Below are 20,391 nucleotides of genomic sequence, written 5' to 3'. Positions count from 1 at the left end.
CACTGAACTCTCAATTCAGCCTAGCAGGTAGTGCTGAACTCTCCCTGCACTGGGTCCCAGCTCCAGATAAGCCACCAAGCTAATCAACAGCCTCAGTTCATAGCTTTTCTCACTGTACCTTTCATGCTAACATCTGAACTTCTGCACATCTCATCCCTGTTAAGCAGGAAATGGATTCATTGATGGCTATGGTGTGTGTGTGTGTGTGTGTGTGTGTGTGTGTAAGTTCATTATGCTTATGAATCCTTGAAGGAAGGCAGATAGTCATATCTGAGTCCTCCAGGAATAAACAGAAGAGCTAAGGTTTTAAAATTATTTTTATTTAATTAAAATATAATTATATAATTTCCCCCTTCTCCCTCCAACCTCTCATGCTCTCAGGCTTTTTTGAATCCATAACCTCTTCTTTAATTTTCATTGATACATATTATAGGCTAACCACCAGGGATAGCTTAACAGCAGCAAGCTCACCTCTGAAGAAGACTAATTATCCCTTTCTCAGCAATTTTTAATTGCCTGGAGCTGGTAATGGCTAAATTTTTAACATTTCTCCAGGGGTAGGAGCTATTTGTTAATGTATAGCGTGGTTATGCAGAACATGTAGCTTAAAGACACAGGCAATCTGACTCTGACTTACAGTCTGAGACTAGAGAGAAAGAGAAAAATATTTGTTTAGGTGGTTGTTGTTCCTGTAGATAAGGTACAGTGTTTCAAGGGAGGTTTATCCTGGGTTTCTAGTTCTAACTCCCAAAGACCTTTGTGTTTTTAGGATCTGGGGGCAGGGTGTGGGGATTGACCTCCTACAGTGAAGTTCATCTGAATGGGACAAGGGCATTCTCTAAGAACCCTACCTCCCAAGTCTTTTAATTCACCAATTTCACCCAGTGTTTGTTTATTCTTTTTCCTTTTTGTTTTCATGGGGCTCATCAAAGACTAGCAGAATTTTGTCTTTGAGCTCCTTTCTTGATAGTCTCAATTTCTGGCTCCCCATTCTATTTCTCTGGTGGAACTCTCTAAAGCTCACCAGGCTGGCTACTGGAGGTGACACATGCTCCTTCCCTCACTTTACATTGGCTCCTGTATGGGACCTTCAGTCCCTTCTCCATCCCTGCCTTCTGTGCCTTATTCTCTTCAGAGCTCTGTGAATGTGCCTCTGGAACCTGAACACCTCAGAGGCCCTACCATACTATTGTCCATGTGTCTTCTCATGGTGTTAATAACTCAACTAATCAACTTCTTCATGGTTAATGACATAAAGTCCCAGAAATGCTGAGAAATTCCTGCCTGATAAACCCTGTGGATGCTTCTCATTAGGAGACCCACTTTCAACACTTTAGGACTGCAGGGGAACTGACCTGCCAATTGAATCTTTCATTCCCATCTCTTTCACCTTATAAAACTCCCAAGCTACCTGTGCTGTGTTTCCACAGACTCCGTTGACCTGGATAGTGACTTTATTTTTTCTTACTAAGAATTCTGTTTCCGGAGAGGTCAATATATTTCAATATACTCTGTCCATCCTGATATAACACCTACCTTCTTTGAACAATACAATCTGCAGTCCTGGAATACACAGCAGTAAACAAGAGACTTTTATCTTAATCAAAGTCTAAGAAGGTTAACCCTGGCAACTGTACTTTTAACATTCATATACATGCAATGACATGCATGTATAAACATGAGCACATGTGCATGTGGCTTTCACACACACATGATAAAAATTGAAAAACTTAAATGGGCTCAAAAGGATACAATTATTTTTATTTCTCATGGTTCTGAAATTTAGAAATTAAGATGGAGTCAAAAATACTGCTTACTTGCTTAGTGTTAGAAATGAGTTCAGGGTTACAAACAGACCATTTGAAGTCTTATTTTTAATTAAGTTTTAAAATTTATTCAGTTTACATCCTGCTTACTGCTGTCCTCTCAGTTATCCCCTCCTATAATCCTTCCCCATCTCTCCTCTCCTTCTCTGAACAGGTGGGTCTCCCTATGTATACCCCCACTCTGGAACTTCAACTCTGTGGGGGAGGTTATATCCTCTCCCACTGAGGCTAGCCAAGGAAACCCAGCTAGAAGACCATATTCCATAGACAGATAATAATTTTTGGTATAGTCCTCATTCCAGTTATTCAGGACCCAAATGAAGACCAAGCTACACTCTTGCTATATATGTTTGGGGAGATCTAGGTACAGCCTATGTATATTGTTTGGTTGGGGGTTCAGTCTTTGAGAGCCCTAAAGTTTCAGGTTAGTTGACTATGTTAGTCTTCCTGTGGAGTTCTTAACCTCTTCAAGGCTGCAATCATTCAACCTATTCTTCCATAAAAGTCCCCAAGCTCCATCTACTGTGTCATCGAGGGTGTCTGCATCTGTCTGAGTCAGCTACTGGGTAGAGCTTCTCAGCAGCTGATAGTATTCAGCTATCAAAAACAAAGACATCATGAATTTTGCAGGCAAATAGATGGAACTTTTGGATCTTAACCATAAAATACAGGATAGCCATGCTAAACTACACAGACCCAAAGAAGCTAAACATGAAGAAAAGCATAAGTGAGGATGTTTGAATCTCACTTAAGAAGGTGAATAAAATAATCATAAGAGCTGGGCCAAGTCAAGTTGCCCTGAACATCTTGCTATCCCAGGGGGACCTCCATTCTCCTGCTCCTTCTCTACCTGAACCATACAGGTAAGCTTCCATACCCCACCCCCCATCTTTCCTGGTTTTAAGCCCTCTGGGCCAAGCCAAGGTTTCTTGAGCATCCTGCTATTCCATGGGGACCTCCACTCTCCCACCTTCTCTCCTCTAACTCCACCAAACACTTGAAGCATTCAGGTAAGCTTCTCTTCCCTCACACATCATCCCTGCTCTCTGAGCCTTCTGGGTCAAGCCAAGCTGCTCTAAATAGCCTGCAACTCCAGGGGGACATCCATATTTCTGCCACCTCTCTGCCCAATTTCATCAGACCTGAGTCTCCTGAACTATACAGAACTGCAGGTGTAGTGCCATCCATTCCAAGGATATTCATCAGAGGCCTGCCACAGCATGACCATTGATGTTCACCCCTCTCCCAATACATAATATGAAAAGAACATCCAGGGACCAAAACCATCTTGATAGCTAAAGGCCTTCAAAAAATACAATCAACAAGAGCCAGGGCAATATGACACCTCCAAAGCACAGCTACTCCACTACAAAATGCCATTGATAACCTAATGTAACTTAAACTCAAGAAAATGACCTTAAATACAAATTTATAAAGATATAGAGGCCTTTAAAGAGAACATGTAGAAATACCTTAAAGAAATACAGGCAAATACAATCAAACACATAAATGTCTTTAAGGAGGAAACAAATGAATCCCTTTAAGACATACAAGTGTAAAGACTAAACAAGTGAATATAATTTAAAAAAACTGTGCAAGACCTGAAAGTGAAAATAGAAGTAATGAAGAAAATACAAACTGAGGAATTCCTGGAGTTGTAGAACCTAGAGAAGAGAACAGGAATAACAGATGCCAACATCACCAACACGATACAGGAAACAAAAGAGAAAGTCTCAGGTGTAGAAGATACAATAGAAGAAATTGATGCATTTGCCAAAGATATTAAATCTAAAAAAAAAAAATCCTGAAACCAAATATCCAGGAAATCTGGGATACCATCAAAAGACCTAATCTATGAACAATAGGAATAGACAAAAGTTAATGAAGAGTCCCAGATCAAAAAGGGCCAGAAAATATTCTCAGCAAAATCATAGAAGAAAACTTTTCCAACCTAAAGAAAGAATTGCATATAAACATATAAGAAGCTTATAATACATTAACTTTACTGGACCAGAAAAGAAAAGCCTCCTGGTACATAGTTATCAAAACAAAAAATCTACAGAACCAATAAAGAGTATTAAAATCAGCAAGGAAAAAAGTCCAGGTAACATACAGATGTAGACGTATCAGAATCGCAGTAAATATCTCAAATAAAACTCTAAAAGCTAGAAGAGCCTGTACAGAAATCCTGCAACCTCTGAAAAAGCATTGGTTCAACCTAGACTACTATAGCCAGGAAAACTCTCAATTACTGTAGATGGAGAAAAGATATTTCAAGCCAAATTCATATTCAAACAATATTTATACACAAATCCAGCTCTACAGAAAATAATAGAAGGAAAACTCCAACCCAAGAAGGATGAGTGCATTCAAGAAAACACAGAAAATAAGTAAATCCATACCAGCAAAACAAAGAAACCACACACAAATGCCCTGCCATTCCCCCACATTAACACCACCAAACTCAAAATAACAGGAAACAGCCATCAATGATCACTAATATATTACAACATCAATGGACTCAGTTCCCCAATAAAAAGATGCAGGCTAACAGAATGGATGCAAAAACAGGATCCATCATTTTGCTTAACACAAGAAACACACCTCAGCCATAATTATCAACATTGCCTCAAAGTAAAGGCCTGGAAAGAAAATCCAAGCAAAGCCACACAAGAAGGAAGCTAGAGTTGCAATTTTAATATCTAATAAAACATTATTCACCCAAAATTAATCAAAAGAGATAGGGAATGACACTTCATACTCACCAAAGGAAAAATCAACCAAGGTGATATCTCAATTCCAAACATTTATGCCCTGTAACCTTCCCCCCTCAGCCTGAAATCTGGCTGATCAGGTTTGACTGTTAGCACTTGGAGAGCATCGAGGGGTGGAGCCTGCCAACCTATCATTCTGCCACTCCCACTGCTACTACCTGCTGCCTAGCTGTTCTGGAGCCAACACGTGGTCACCTGTAACTGGACTCCAAGGATGATTTGGCAGGAGTGGGCCCCTCCTCCCTTCTTCATAACCCGGTGTCCTGAATAGTAAAATTGAGCTTTGATCAGAACCTTTGTTGTTTTAGCTCCGTTATTTCTCTCGTCCGTCTAGTTCCCTCTCTTTCAGCTTGAGTCTGCCACTTAAGCCTTACCCCGTTACTCACTGGACGGCACGCAACAATGCCCCAAATACAAGGGCACCCACATTTATGAAAGAAACATTGCTAAAGCTTAAATTGTACCTCAAACCCCACACAATAATACTGAGAGACTTCAAAAACCCAAAGTCTCCAATTGACAGGACATCCTGACAAAACTAAACAGAGAACTAGTAAAACTATCAGACATTATGAATTAAACAGACATCTATAGAATGTTTCATTCAAACACAAAGAATATACCTTCTTCTCAGCATTTCATAGATTCTTCTTCAAAGTTGACCATATAGTCAGTCTCAAAGCAAGCCTCAATACATACAAGAAAATTGAAATAGTGCATCTTATTTTATCACACTACCATGGATTAAAGCTGAACATCAACAACAAGGGAAACACTGGAAAGCCTACACATTCATGGAAATTGAACAAATCTCTACTCAGTGAAATCTGGGTCAGAGAAGAAATAGAGAAGGAAATTAAGACTTTCTATAATTCAATAAAAAAGAAAGCACAAAATACCCAAATTTATGGGACACAATGAAAGCAGTGCTAAGTGGAAAGTTCATAGCACCGAGAGCCTCCATAAAGAAATTAGAAAGCTCTCATATCAGCAATTTAAAAGTGTACCTGAGAGCTCAAGATAAAAAGAGGAGAAAGCACACCAAAGAGGTGTAGAAGTCAGGAAATAATCAAAATCAGGACTAAAATCAATGAGTTAGAAACAAACAAATAAACAAACAACAAAAACAATACAAAGAATCAAAAACATTAAAAGTTGGTTCTTTGAGAAACTCAACAAGATAGACAAACTCTTAGCCAAACTAACCAAGAGACAGAAAAACAGTATCCAAATAAAGGAAGTCAGTAGTGAAAAGGGAGACTAAAATTGACACTTAGGAAATTAAAAGAATAATTAGGTCTTACTTCAAAAGCCTGTAGTCTGCAAACATTGGAAAACCTTAATGAAGTGGCTGATTTTCTAGACAAATCCTACTTACCAAAGTTAAATAAAAATCAAACCAATTATTTAAACAGACTCATATCCTATAAAGAAACAGAAGCAGTCATTTAAATTCTCCCAACCAAAAAATGAGAAGGGTTGGGTGGTTATAGTACAGAATTCTACCAGACTTTCAAAAAAGAGCTAATGCCAATACTCTTCAAACTATTCCACAATGTAGAAACAGAAGAAACACTGTTAATCTCATTCTATGAAGCCACAGTCACCCTGATACCTATATATACCAAGATCCAAGAAAGAAAGAGAATGTCAGTCAGACCAATTTCCTTCTGAATACCAAAGAAATTATACTGAATAAAATTCTCACAAACTGAATCCAAGAACACCTCAAAGACATCATCTAACAAGATCAAGTATGCTTCATCCAAGAGATGCAGAGATGGTTCAATATCAGAAAGCCTTTAACATAATCCACCTTAGAAACAAATTGAAAGAGAAAAGTCATAAGATTATTTCATTAGATGCTTTAAAAAGTCTGCGATAAAATGAAACACCCTATCATGATAAAGGTATTAGAAAACTCAGGGATACAGGACATAAACATAAACATAATAAAAGCCATATACAGTAAACCAATAGCCAACATCAAACTAAATGAAAAGAAACATGAAGCAATTCCACTAAAATTGGGGAAAAGACAAGGCTGCTGCTCACTTTCTCCCAGTCTATTCAATATATTTACTTAAAGTTCTTACCAGAGCAATAAGACAACTAAAGGAGATCAAGGGAATTGGAAAGGAAGAAGTCAAAGTATTATAATGCCCATTTGTGAGTCCAAAAGACAACCAAAGAGCCAATTTCAGATGCAATTGCACTATGGTCTTTTTAAGGCAACTTGAGCTTGGACTCCTAGTAGACCCTGACTCAGAAGGACAAGAAGGTGAAGCCCAGAGCCTAGTTTCAAGCCAACATTTATAGAGGTAAAGAAACAACCAAGGAGGGGTTTTCTGTCCTGATATACATCTGTTTGGGGCTGGGAGCAAAACCATAAACTTAACTTCTGTTTTTCTCCTAATTGTTGGTTGTTAGGAAGTGAAGTGACAGGGGAGGCTTGTCAAAGAGAATAGCATAGAGGTACAGGCTTGTTTGGGAGTAACCTGGAAACTGGTGCTGGACTCCAGCTTGTTGGGGAGTAACTTGGAGATTCTGATTGTTGGTTAACTTGAGTTCAACTTTAGGTCAGGTTCTCTAAGATAGAGTCTGAACCTAAGATCTGGTCATTCAGTATCACTATTTGTGGATGACATTAGAGTATACATTAAGAAACTCTAAAAATTCTGCCAGAGAACACCTGCAGCTGAGAAGTACCTTCAACAAAATTACTGGATACAAAATTAACTCAAAGAACTCACTTGCCTGCCTTTATACAAATGATAAATGGGTCAGGAAAGTAATTAGGGAAACACCCTTTACAATAACACAAATATTAAATATCTTAGTGTAAGTCTAACCAAGCAAGTGAAAGATCTGTATGACAAGAACCCCACTCTCTGAAGAAAGAAATTAAAGAAGATATCAGAAGATGCAAAGAACTCCCATGCTCATGGATAGGTAGTATTAACATAGTAAAAATAACCATCTTACAAAAAGCAACCTACAGATTCAATGCAATACTCATGAAAACTCTAATACATTTTTTATAGAACTTAAAAGAGCAATTCCTAACTTCATATGAAAAAATGAAAAATCCAAGATAGCAAAAACAATCCTGAACAATTAAAGAACTTCTGGAGGAATGGCCATCCCTCACCTCAGTATGTATTACAGAGCAATAGTGATAAAAATGGCATGATATTGGTACAGAAACAGACAAGTTGATCTGTGGGGCTTTAGATTGTGTCACTAGATAGAAAACTGGTAATGTCAAGCAGATTAAATAAATCTGGCAATTCTCATAATTGAGAATGGGAGGCATTTAAATCTACTTCTGATCAGGTTCTTGTCTTGGAGTATGTGACAATGACACTCCACTAAGAAAACTGGTCACATAGCATAGAAACCCAGAGTTCTCCATGCTAATGAGGTATCTAGATAACCCTCCAGGATTTAGTTACTATGTTTCCCATCCCCAGCATCGCTTCTTGCAAAAGGTATTTAATCTCTGGTTTACCTTGAAAAACTCAAATGCATTTTTTTTTACCATAAATAAGTAGTTTAGACAAGTAAGAACTGTCTCCTTCATCAAGAATCTCTGCAAGTGAAGCCTTTGTTAGATAGAGCCCTGCCTATATCTCCCACAGAAGGCCCCTCTGCACTCTTGGCACTTACCCTGAGATTCATGCCTGCGTGCATCCCAATTACTGTGTTTAAAAACAGCCCTTCTATGGGAGAAAAGTATATGTGAAATGGATCACACGCCTATTCTTTTGAGCTTCCCCCTGCTTCAACACAGATAATTAAATTGTGTGCTGTAGATGGTGTTTTAAAATGTTGAATAATCAAGCACATTATTTTAATCATACTTTTATTTTAAGAATTTTGAAATTTGGATGTCAAAGAACTTAATAAATGCCTCATAGTATCTTAAAACCAGACATAATCATGTCTAGGTGAGATGAAAAGGATCTACTTATTGGCATATGGCTTGATTCTGAACAGCAACCTTATGGGGAAGGGGAAAAGCATTGGTTCTCTTCACAGAACGCTGCAGAAGCATGACGGCTAATTCATGTGACAAGATGACAGGTGAGTTCGCTGAGTGCCTTGACTGTAGTGACAAGAAAGCTGAATTGGGTATATGTTCCTGACCCCCCACTCCCCTTTGTTTGCCATTTTCCCAGTTTGGAAAGAGCTAAGCTGCCTTGCTTCAAGCTTTTTAAACCTTATGGGACATAGAACATAGAACATTTCTGACTTAGAAAGATTAGTCACAAGAAAGAGTTATAGCGATTCTTCTCCTTCTCTCATTGTGACCAGTTATTCTAACTCAATCTTGGACTGGTCTAGTAATAATTCCAGTATTAGCGAATCCTAGGGAAGATAGCAAAAATCTTAATTACCTAGCAAAGTTAATTTGGAGCACAGCCTCCACTCCCAGAGAAGCTGCAGCCTTTCTGTGATTCTCAAAGCCTCCTCCCCCCACACCAGGAGCTCTAAGTCTCAGCTTGATCATTGCTAGTTTGCAATTGAATGGAGTACCTAGACTTCCCCAAAGAAGCTCTCTTACTGTTGCTTTTCACTGTCTGGACTTTGTTTTTCAAGCAGGTCAGTCATCACCCTTCAGCCTGACTGCAGCAGGTGTACAGTCTTGCCTCCAACAGTGCAGGTGGCAGTTATTAATCTTCATTGAGGAAGCATTCTAAGTACATATTGTGGATTTTGGTCTGATTTGGGAATAAGGTTTGCTATGAGGGCCAGACAGTCTAAGACAGGCACCCAGATCTCAGAATCATATCAATCTAGACAGAGGTAATGCCAAGAGTCCATGGTTTAATAATACTACACCACAGAGCCATGTAAAGAATTGGAGGCGAAGATTAATGTCTAAGAAGTAGTAGTCTTAGCAATAGGGCAGGCCATAGCATATATTAAGGCTAGAAAGGCAGAAATTTCAGATATTAGAAAAAGTCACTTGGACACTTGGAACATTGATGAATTGGCCAGAGATTTTAAAAAATGACCTAAGTGCATTGAATCCCCTGGATTGGGTTCAATATATATTACTACTTGCTATTATTATTGGCACCATTTTATTACTAAATCGTTGTTTCCACTCATCTTTAGAGCACTCCTGAGATCTGTAACTATGACGAGGTGGGACACTCCAGAACTTTGGCAGAAATATGAAAAGAAAGGGGGAGAACGCTATGCACACTCCAGTGAAGTTTTCTTGGCAGGCCGAGAGGTTTGGGAGCACTCATGATGCAAAGGGTTTCATGGAAACTCACCTCCTGGAACTTTGGCATTCTCATAACCCATATATTCATACCCTATCCCCGCATTAGTCTGGTGTATGGATCCACATGCTCTCTTTTAGTATAATCTTATTATAAGTGCCTTTTAAGATTGAATTCTGACATAGCTAAGCCTTTCCAGTGTTCCAATGTCCTAGAAAGACCTTGAAGTCGACAAACTCAGAATTCAGTAGGAATTCAGTAACTAGTTAAGCATTACAAATGACCAAGCCGGAATAGCTCAGGGCTAGTCTGCAGAGTGTTTACTTGAGGTAGTAACCAGCCTTACCTAAACACAATGGCCTAGCAAATAGGTGGGTTTACCATGAGAAAAGTTAGGGATTCCCACTGAGACAGGTTTCTTCACTAGGCCCAAAGAAATCAGGCAGAACTATAGAGCATAAATACATTTTATGCCTCAGTCCAGCTTTTTTAAAAATATTAATAACAGGAAGGAAATTGTAACCTCCCTCAAGCCTGAAGCTGGCCGAACCAGACCTCGACTTTGCTGCCACTAAGGATATTACCTAGGGTGGAGCCTGCCTCCCTAGATCACTCTATTGTTCAGCCACTGTCTAGGATCCTCCTCAAGATGCTACCTGCTGGGAGGCCACTGAGCTGTTCCTGAGACTACACCCTATCCTGCATGTAGCCACCTGCAGCTGGGCTCCAAGGATGAATTGGTGGGAATGGGCCTCCCCCTCCTTTATAAGTGCATTTGCCATTAAACATTTGAGCCTTGATCAGGAACCTTGTCTTGGCTCCATTTCTCTCTGGACCGCCTAGTTTTCCCTCTCTTTTCAGCCCCTATTTACCTCCCAGGTGAAACCCAGTTCATGTTAGCAGCACCCCGGTTTTCAACACCGAGCTAAAAAGCATATTGTCCCTTCCCTGGGATCATCTCAGGCCCAAGGTTACCATTCTCAAGTCTTTGAGGTTCCCAGTGGTGTCAGGGCATACAGAAATTTGAAAACCACAGCCTCCATCCCAGCACTTGGTGTTTCTCATCTGGAGAAATATGGGCTGGGACACTTCTCTTAGGTTTTGTTAGGTTGGCATCCCATGAGCCTGTCATTTCAATGTGGACCAAGGAACATAGCCTAGTGCTTCAGGAATTCACCTCCCTGAACAGGGTTCTGACACCCCGGTGGTGAGACAGAAACATAGAACCACACTGATCAATGGAATTTAATTGAAGTCCAGTTATAAATCCACACATCTATGGACATTTGATCTTTGATAAAGAAGCCAAAACTATACAATGGAAAAATGAAACCATCTTCAACAATTGGTGCTGGACTCTATATCTTCATGTAGAAGAATGAAAATAGATCCATACTTATCACCCTGCATAAAACTCAAGTCCAAGTGGATCAAGAACCTCAACATAAAACCAGATAAAATAAATCTCATAGAAGAGAAAGTAAACACGAAAGAAGGTCCAAGCAAGGACTCTCACTTAGAAAAGGAAATAAAATAGTCATATTAGGCAGATTGAGGGAGGGAACTGGGAGGCAGAGGTAAGGGGAGGGAAATGAGGGGATCAGGATTCGGTATGGGAAGAACACGAGAGATGTCTAAATGGCCATGAAATGAATGGAAATCTGCAACCCATTGGGGTGAGAAGGTGGGGGCATCTCCAGGATGAGACAGAGACCTGAGATAAGGCAGTGCCCAAGAATCTGTGGGGTTGACCTTAGATGTGACTCCCTACATTGGTGATATGAACCCTGAAGAGGCTATCTTCCAGATAGGAACCTCAGTAGAGTAATAGAGACGCAAACCCTCTTACAAAACTTTCAACCTAAAATATATTCTGTCTACAGGTAATACAGGCATGGGGGATGGAACAGAGACTGAGGAAATCACCATTCAGTAACCAGCCCATCTTAAGACACATCCCATGGTCAAGCACCAATTCCTTACACTAACTATGTTATGCTTGCAGACAGAAACATGTTGTACTCTGAAAGGCTCCACCCAACAGTTGACTCAACCAGATACCCAGAGCTAAACAGTAGATAAATCTTGGGAACTCTTATGGAAGAATAGGGGGAAGGATTGCAGCCCTGAAAGGAATAGGAACTCTACAGAAAGACCAACAGGGTCAACTAACCTTATCACTTGGGATTCTCAGAGTCTGAACCACCAACCAAAGAACATACACGATCTATACCTAGGCCTCCTGGCTCATATGTGCAGTTTGGCATTCACGTGTGTCCTGAGCAACTGGAATGGGGGCTATCCCAAAATCTGTTGCCTGTATGTGGCATATGTTCTACTAGCTTGGCTGCCTTGTCTGACCTCAGTGGGAGAGGAAGTGCCTAGCCGGGCAGAGACTTGAAATGCCAGAATTGGGGATACCCAAAGGGGAGAACAACCCACTTGTAGCAGAAAAGGTGTGGGAATGGTAGAAGGATTGTATGGAAGGAGGGAAGGCATAACAGGGAGGGGGAAGTGAGTAGGATGTAAAGCGAATTTTTTTTAAATTAAATAAAAAAATCATATCAAAAACAGTCCCAAGAGGGAGATGGAGGGAGGGAAGTGGTTTTGAGAGGAGATTGGGGTGAAATGGAGGGCTTCAGGGTAATGTGTGGGGAGGAACATGAGGGTTGGCCAGAAGGAAATGAGAATGAATAGAAATCAGTAATTGATTGTGGTCAGAAGGTAGGGGGCATCCCCAGGATGTTGCCAAGACTTGGGATAAGAGAGGCACACAAGAATCAATGGGGGTGTCCTTAGCTGTGACTTACAGAATTGGGGATATGGAAACTGAAGAGATAATCTCTTGTAGTCAGGCAGAAATTCCAGTGTAGCAATAGGATGACCAACCTACCCACCAAACTTTTGACCCAAATGTATTCTGTTTACAAAACTGCAGGGACAGGGGATGGAGCAGAGACTAAGGGAATGGCCAAGCAATATCCTGTTCAACCAGAAACTAATCCTATGAGTGAGCACCAATCCCATACACTACTAATGATACTTGGTTATGCTTGCAGACATGAGTCTAGCATGGCTGTCCAATTCAAGGCTTTTGACATTGCAAAACTTTACTCTGTAACTCTAATTACAGGGCATCCCATGCTTTTTCTGGACTCTGCATGCACTGGGGAAACACAAAATGCAAACATACATATTCTTAACTAGTTAAATAAATGAAAAAAATTTAAAAAGTGCTCACAAATGAACTCTGGTTGAAAACTTTCCATTGATGGCAGACAGAATTTAAATAATAGAAAATATGAATGAAGAGATGGCAGGTATGGAAGAGAGATAGGTGAGATTGAGAGTAAGGATATAATGTGTTATACACAAGTATGAAATTACAAAAATTATGAGTAAAAACTATTCAGAGTTGAAGTTTAATCTGAATCATTCACTATAGCTTAGACTAATCAGGCATTCAGTTGGCAATAGACTATCAACAAGTTCTTCAAGTAGTATAATTGAATCAACCTTTGAAAGGAACAATAATCACAATGAAGAATATTTCAAAACATAGTCATAGAGAATACTCATTGGATCCAATACAGATTTAAATGAAAAATCATAAGAAAGTAGCTAATATTATTGGGAATTTTGGTGATGTCAGGGAAGACTGTCTACAAGGCAGGTTTATTTTCCCCAATATAATCTTTCTTTTTTAATTAGGTATTATCTTCATTTACATTTCAAATACTACCACAAGGTCCCCCAGATCATCCCCCCACCCCACGACTCCCCTACCGACCCACTTCCACTTCTTGGCCCTGGCATTCCCCCATACTGAGGCATATAAAGTTTGCAAGATCAAGGGGCCTCTCTTCCCACAGATGGCCGACTAGGCCATCTTCTGATACATATGCAGCTAGAGACACGAGCTCTGGGGGTACAGGTTAGTTCATATTGTTGTGCCACCTGTAGGGTTGCAGACCTCTTTACCTCCTTGGGTATTTTCTCTAGCTCCCCCATTGGGGGCCCTGTGTTCCATCCAATAGCTGACTGTGGGCATCCACTTCTGTGTTTGCCAGGGCCCAGCATAGACACACAAGAGACAGCTATATCAGAGTCCTTTCAGCAAAATCTTGCTAGTGTATGCAATGGTGTCAGCATTTGATTATGAGGCTGATTATGGGATGGATCCCCAGGTATGGCAGTCTCTAGATGGTCTATCCTTTCGTTTCAGCTCCAAACTTTGTCTCTGTAACTCCTTCCATGGGTGTTTTGTTCCCAATTCTAAGAAGGGGCAAAGTGTCCACACTTTGGTCTTTGTTCTTCATGAGTTTCATTTGTTTTGCAAATTATATCTTGCATCTTGGGTATTCTAAGCTTCTGGGCTAATATCCACTTATCAGCCAGTATCATGGGAGTTCTTTTGTGATTGACTTACCTCACTCAGGATGAAGCCCTCCAGGTCCATCCATTTGACTAGGAATTTCATAAATTTATTCTTTTTAATAGCTGAGTAGTACTCCATTGCTTAAATGTACCATATTTTCTGTATCCATTCATCTGTTGAGAGGCATCTGGGTTCTTTCCAGCTTCTGGCTATTATAAATAAGGCTGTTATGAACATAGTGGAGAATGTGTCATTCTTACCAGTTGGAACATCTTCTGGATATATGCCCAGGAGAGGTATTGCTGGATCCTCCAATAGTACTATGTCCAATTTCCTGAGGAACCACCAGACTGATTTCCAGAGTAGTTGTACAAGCTTTCAATCCCACCAACAATGGAGGAGTGTTCCTCTTTCTCCACATTCTTGTCAGCATCTGCTGTCACCTGAAAATTTTATCTTAGCCATTCTGACTGGTGTGAGGTGGAATCTCAGGGTTGTTTTGATTTGCAGTTCTCTTATTACTAAGGATGCTAAACACTTTTTCAGGTGCTTCTCAGCCATTTGGTATTCCTCAGATGAGAATTCTTTGTTTAGCTCTGAGCCCCATTTTTTAATGGGGTTATTTGATTTTCTGGAGTCCACCTTCTTGAATTCTTTATATATATATTGGACATTAATCCCCCATCTGTTTTAGGATTGGTAAAGATCCTTTCCCAATCTTTTGATGGTCTTTTTCTCTTATTGACGGTGTCTTTTGTCTTACAGAAGCTTCGTAATTTTATGAGGTCCAATTTGTCTATTCTCGATCTTACAGCACAAGCCATTGTGGTTTTATTCAGGAATTTTCCCCCGTGCCCATATCTTCGAAGCTTTCCCCAACTTTCTCCTCTATAAGTTTCAGTGTCTCTGGTTTTATGTGGAATTCTTTGATCCATTTATATTTGACTTTAGTACAAGGAGATAAGAATGGATCAATTCGTATTCTTCTACATGATAACCACCAGTTGTGCCAGCACTATTTGTTGAAAATGCTGTCTTTTTTCCACTGGATGGTTTTCGCTCGCTTGTCAAAGATGAAGTGACCACAGGTATGTGGGTTCATTTCTGGATCTTCAATTCTATTCCATTGGTCTACTTGTCTGTTGCTATACCAGTTCCATGCAGTTTTTATCACAATTGCTCTGTAGTACAGTTTTAGGTCAGGCATGGTGATTCCACCAGAGGTGGAATTTGCAGATTACCCTTTCTAATTCATTGAAGAATATAGTTGGAATTGTGATGGGGATTGTATTGAATCTGTAGATTGCTTTCAGCAGGATAGCCATTTTTACTATATTGATTGTGACAATCTATGAGCATGGGAGATCTTTCCATCTTCTGAGATCTTCTTTAATATCTTTCTTCAGAGTCTTGAAGTTCTTATCATACAGATCTTTCACTTCCTTAGTTAGAGTCACACAAAGATATTTTATATTATTTGTGACTATTGNGAAGGGTGTTGTTTCCCTAATTTCTTTCTCAGCCTGTTTATCCTTTGTGTAGAGAAAGNCTATTGACTTGTTTGAGTTAATTTTATATCCAACTACTTCACTGAAGCTGTTTATCAGGTTTAGGAGTTCTCTGGTAGAATTTTTAAGGTCACTTATATATACTATTATATCATTTGCAAAAAGTGATATTTTGTCTTCTTCCTTTCCAATTTGAATCTCTTTAATCTCCTTTTGTTGTTGAATTGCTCTGGCTAGGACTTCAAGTACTATGTTGAATATGTAGGGAGAAAGTGGGCAGCATTGTCTAGTCCCTGATTTTAGTGGTATTTTGTCCAGCTTCTCACCATTTACTTTGATGTTGGCTACTGGATTGCTCTAGATTGCTTTTATCATGTTTAGGTATGGGCCTTGAATTCCTGATCTTTCCAAGACTTTTGTCATGAATGGGTGTTGGATTTTTTCAAATGCTCTCTCCGCATCTAATGAGATGATCATGTGGTTTTTGTCTTTGAGTTTGTTTATATACTGGATTACGTTGATGGATTTTCATATATTAAACCATCCCTGCTTCCCTGGAATGAAACCTACTTGGTCAGGATGGATGATTGTTTTGATGTGTTCTTTGATTCAGTTAGCACAAATTTTATTGAGTATTTTTGCATCGATATTCATAAGGGGAATTGGTCTGAAGTTCTATATTGGGTTTGTCTGTGGTTTAGGTATCAGAGTAATTGTGGCTTCATAGAATGAATTGTGTAGAGTACCTTCTGTTTCTATTTTGCGGAATAGTTTAAGAAGTATTGTATTTAGACCTTCTTTGAAGGTCTGATAGAACTATGCACTAAACCCATCTGGTCCTGGGCTTTTTTTTTTTTTTTGGTTGTGAGACTATTAATGATTGCTTCTCTTCTTTAGGGGATATAGGAATGTTTAAGTCATTAATCTGAACCTAATTTAACTTTGGTACCTGGTATCTGTCCAGAAATTTGTCCATTTCATGCAGGTTCTCCAGTTTTGTTGAGTATAGCCTTTTGTAGAAGGATCTGATGGTGTTTTGGATTTCTTCAGCATCTATTGTTATGTCTCCCTTTTCTTTTCTGATTTTGTTAATTAGGATGTTGTCTCTGTGCCCTCTAGTGAGGCTGGCTAAGTGTTTATCTATCTTGTTGATTTCTCAAAGAAACAGCTCCTCCTTTGGTTGAGTCTTTGAATAGTTCTTCTTGTTTGCACTTGGTAGATTTCGCTCCTGAGTTTAATTATTTCCTGCTTTCTACTACTCTTGGGTGTATTTGCTTCCTTTTGTTCTAGAGCTTTTAGGTGTGCTGTCAAGCTGCTAGTGTGTGCTCTCTCTAGCTTTTTGGAGGCATTCAGAGCTATGAGTTTTCCTCTTAGGGATTCTTTCATTGTGTTCCATATGTTTGGGTATGTTGTGTCAATTTTGGAGAAGGTAGCATGAGGTGCTGAGAAGAAGGTATATCCTTTTGTTTTAAGATAAAATGCTCTGTAGATATCTGTTACATCTATTTGTTTCATAACTTGTTAGTTTCACTGTGTCCCTGTTTAGTTTCTGTTTCACTAATCTGTCCATTTATGAAAGTGGTGTGTTGAAGTCTCCCACTATTATTGTGTGAGGTGCAATGTGTGCTTTGAGCTTTACTAAAGTTTCTTAAATGAATGTGGCTACCCTTGTATTTGGAGCATAGATATTCAGAATTGAGAGCTCCTCTTGGAGGATTTTACCTTTGATGAGTATGAAGTGTCCCTCCTTGTCTTTTTTGATAACTTTGGGTTGAAAGTCGATTTATTAAATATTAGAATGGCTACTCTGGCTTGTTTCTTTGGACCATTTGCTTGGAAAATTGTTTTTCAGCCTTTCACTCTGAGGTAGTGTCTGTCTTTTTCCCTGAGATGGGTTTCCTGTAAGCAGCAAAATATTGGATCCTGTTTGTGTATCCAGTCTGTTAGTCTATGTCTTTTTATTGGGGAGTTGAGTCCATTGATATTAAGAGATATTAGGGAGAAGTAATTGCTGTTTCCTTTTATTTTTATTGTTAGAGTTGGCATTCTGTTCTTGTGGCTGTCTTCTTTTAGGTTTGTTGAAGGATTACTTTCTTGCTTTTTCTAGCACGTGGTTTCCATCCTTGTATTTTTGTTTTGTTTTGCTTTGTTTTGTTTTCTGTTATTATCCTTGGAAGGGCTGGATTTATGGAAAGATATTGTGTGAATTTGGTTTTGTTGTAGAATACTTTGGTTTCTCCATCTATGGTAATTGAGAGTTTCACTGGGTATAGTAGCCTGGACTGGCATTTGTGTTCTCTTATTGTCTGTATAACATCTGTCCAGGATCTTCTGGCTTTCATAGTCTCTGGTGAAAAGTCTTTTGTAATTCTAATAGGCCTGCCTTTATATGTTAATTGACCTTTTCCCTTACTGCTTTTAATATTATATATTTATTTAGTGCATTTGATGTTCTGATTATTTTGTGTCAGGAGGAATTCAGTTTCTGGTCCAGTCTATTTGGAGTTCTGTAGGCTTCTTGTATGTTCATGGGCATCTCTTTCTTTAGGTTTCAGAAGTTTTCTTCTATAATTTTGTTGAAGATATTTGCTGGCCCTTTAAGTTGAGAATATTCATTCTCATCTACTATTATCCGTAGGTTTGGTCTTCTCATTGTGTCCTAGATTTCCTGGATGTTTTGAGTTAGGATCTTTTTGCATTTTTAATTTTCTTTGATTGTTTTGCCCATGTTCTCTATGGAATCTTCGTCACCTGAGTGTTCTCGATTCCATGTCTTGTATTCTGTTGTTGATGCTCGAATCTATGGTTTCCGATTTCTTTCCTAGGTTTTCTATCTCCAGGGTTGCCTCACTTTGGGTTTTATTTATTGTGTCTACTTCCCTTTTTAGGTCTTGTATGGTTTTGTTCAATTCTGTCACCTGTTTGGTTGTGTTTTCCTGTTTTTCTTTAAGGACTTGTATCTCTTTAGCAGTGTTCTCCTGTATTTCTTTAAGTGAGCTATTAAAGTCCTTCTTAATGTCCTCTACCAGCATCATGAGATATGTTTTTAAATCCGGGTCTAGCTTTTTGGGTGTGTTCGGGTATCCAGGACTGGCTGACGTGGGAGTTCTGGGTTATGATCATGGTGAGTGGTCTTGGTTTTTGTTAGTTTGATTCTTACATTTGCCTTTAGCCATGTGGTAATCTCTGGGGTTAGTTGTTATAGTTGTCTCTGGTTACAGCTTGTTCTTCCCATGATTCTGTTAGACTCTATCAGCAGACCTGGGAGACTAGCTCTCTCCTGATATTCAGTGGTTAGAGCACTCTCTGCAGGCAAGCTCTCCTCTTGCAGGGAAGGCACACAGATATCTGGTGTTTGGACCTGCCTCCTGGCAGAAGATGAAGGCCTGAAACAGGGCCTGTCCCAGAAGCTGTGTAGCTTCTGTAGTTGGCACTCTCACCTACACAGTCTAGTCTCTGAGAGTTCCCAGACCAGAGATGGCTCCCCCAGGTGCCCCGGCAACGTCCTCCATGGTGGGGTTGACACTTCTCCTTTGGCAGGGAAAGTGCCCAGAAGTCTGGAGCCTGAAATAGAGTCTGTCCAAGAAGCTTTGTGGCTTCTGCCTGTCCCAGAAGCTGTTAGCTTCTGTAGTCTACACTCTCACCTGAGCAGACTAGTCTCTGAGGCATCTGGGAACCAAGATGGCTCCCCCAGGTGCCCTGGCAAAGCCCTCCCGAGCTGGGTAGACACTTCTCTTCTGGCAGGGAAGGTGCCTGGATGTCTGGAGTCTGACATGGGCCCTGCCCCAGAAGCTGTGTAGCTTCTGTCTGTCCCAGAAGCAGTTAGCTTCTGTATAACACACTCTCACCTGCACATACTTGTCTCTGAGGGATCCTGGAACAACCAATATAATCTTTAAATGAGCAAAGAATTCTATTTTGAAGAAAAGCTGTAGAATACATTCCAGTGGTTGAGCAGCAATGAGAGTTCCAGGTGTCAAGAGAAATTTGGGGTAGAGTATATTTCATACAAAATTCTCAGTACTTATCACAGTGTGAAGCTGTTGAAGAAAATTTTAATCCCAATCCAGGGTTTCTATCCAGCCTTGATCATTCAGTCCCTAGATAAGAGACACATACCTTTTATTATTTACAATAAGCCTTAAATCGTACAAGAAATGGGCAGATATCTACCCTATATTTTATTGGAATCTACTTTGTTATGATAACCTTGATTTATTACTTACTATTTTTCAATGTTTCACCAGCACTGACCTATTGGCCAACACTCAGGGCCATGTTTTCATAACTCACCTAACACATGGTAGCTTCTCTTCCATTCACCTTCTTCCTCTTTGTGATTCTCCTCTGAAACAAAACCTAGGATTCCTAAATGCTGCCTATGTCTCTTCTGCCAACCTGTCAGCATTTTTATTCACCAATCAGAACTAACTTGGGGGCAGGTCACTAGGGTCACTTGGGTCTATGTGCAGACTCTCTGATCTCTGGGGCAATCAGATCTTGAGGAATCAGTATTGTTATAAGAATACAAGCAACTTCAGGTCAACCCATGATAAGAATCACAGGTACAGTCCAATCCAATTGCGCGGGACCTGAGACTGCATTAGTTAGGGAAGCAGAAACCGGCCTGAGTAGGGCCACAGGCCTCATCCGGCCGGATCAGCGCCG

This window comes from Mus caroli, chromosome 1 (genome assembly GCF_900094665.2).
Source record: "Mus caroli chromosome 1, CAROLI_EIJ_v1.1, whole genome shotgun sequence".
NCBI lineage: Eukaryota > Metazoa > Chordata > Mammalia > Rodentia > Muridae > Mus > Mus caroli.
This window is presented reverse-complemented; position numbering follows the sequence as displayed.